Source organism: Pinus tabuliformis, chromosome J, assembly GCF_031772625.1.
Source record: "Pinus tabuliformis cultivar Carrire ecotype Pingquan chromosome J, CPIR1, whole genome shotgun sequence".
In the NCBI taxonomy this organism is placed as follows: domain Eukaryota; kingdom Viridiplantae; phylum Streptophyta; class Pinopsida; order Pinales; family Pinaceae; genus Pinus; species Pinus tabuliformis.
In genome coordinates, this window is record NC_142295.1 from 686939196 (window position 1) to 686941010 (window position 1815).

Here is a 1815-nt window from a genome sequence, read left to right on the forward strand (position 1 = left end):
ATGTCAAAATACAGTCAAAAAGTGCTGTAGAAACAGTCTTTAAAACAGAGTTTGATAGCCAAAACAATTACATCAATTACAATATAAAAAATCTAATCTCTAAGCGTTGGCAAACGCTTTATTTATAGGCACAGGGACAAACTGTCCTCTGCGTAAACTAAGCAACTACAGTCTTAACTAATTAACTACGCAACAACACGCAGGCAACTCGGTGCACGTTTGGAGGAAACGATCATCATGGGGAGTAAATCTATGGTTAGATCATGTCCCTTGTTGTCTTCGTGGCGTGGAGGAAGTGCCAGCTGTGGTTCCATGTCTCAGTTGCTCACGCAGAGCCGCGCCACAGTCTGGAACTTAACTGTTTGACTGTGGCTACTCCTGTGTTGACCGGGGGCATACGTGACTGATTTGGCCCAACCAATAGCATACGAACCATGTATACATCCATACCAACGTGCCCATGTGGCCCGTTCCTGGAGAAGACACGTGGAGTATAGAAAACAACAAAAAGGCTGTGGAATCTCTGAACAGCTGCGGAATTGCTGAACATGTACCAAAATTCTAAACAAACAGTCAATCATTAGCACAGTCAACAAATCATGTTAAAAAGACATATAATGCAATGAATTGAACAAGTTGATGGAGGAAATGATGTCAGAAGAGAGAAGTGAATAGGGAAAAGATGTTGGGAGGACAGGTAAATGAGTGCAAGGTTGAAGCTCAACAATTGGTTCAACAATTCTCCCTGAGCGAAGATGGATATCGTTACATTGCATGGGGAAGACAAGCTGATTTTAAATATCAATTGCTTGCAAGGCTTTGTTATTATTTGGGTTGGGGTTGGGTTGCACAGGCAGCTGCGGTCTAATTGCCTGGTATTTGGAGGAGTATTCGATGGTAAGGAAAGAGACTGTTGATGCTGAGGAAATGGCATCTGTTCGCCTGCCCAGTTCGGATTCCATTGATTAAAATACGGTTGCTGGGGAGCCCAAGGATTCCATATGGTAGGATCAGGAAAAGGAAGATTTGGCTGCTGCATAGGTGGAAAATTCATTGTGTTAAAGGGTGGGTATTGCATTTGGTTCATCGGTGGGTAATTTGTTTGAAAAGGAGAGTGATTATTCCAACGACTAAATGCTGTGTTAGAATTCATACCTTGTCTTTGTGGCCATTGCCTCCTCTGTGTCATCAGGTACACTGCTTCAGCCTCTTCTTCAGTTGACTGCAATGTTGCTTTAATTCCAGGCAGAGAGGGACATTGTTGGGTCTCATGGTCCTTCTCGCAGATCGTGCAGATTGGTACCTTATCTAGTGGGCATTCCCTGAGTGGGTGTTTTTCTCTGCATTTGGAACAAAAAATAGCTAGGGCAGCTTCTGCTTCTGCCTATTTCTTCTTTACCTGCAGAGCATCAATTTGTGAAGCAAAAGAGCTTAACGTCTCAGTTTTAAATTCTTCTAACAAATTACATATTTAAGCCCTTGTTGCTCCTCCACTTGCTGACTTCTGGACTCTTGAATATACATTGTCCCTGCTTTTTGATCTACTCACTACTCCTCTTGAACATCTCATGCAGAGGTTGAAAATTTCATCAAATGGTTCTTTAGAAATGTCCCCTTTTCCTAACATTTTCAACATGTCCAAGCAGTCATGTCGTACCCCTTTCAGCAATATTGTTTTCAGAATATCTTTACTCATGTTAGGGTGGTCAGACCGCTGCAGATTATACTGCAGCCTTTCCACAAAATCTTCTAGATTCTCGTCCTCCTTCTGAACCATTTTAAACAATTCTTCTTTCCTTTCTCTTGTCCGGCAGT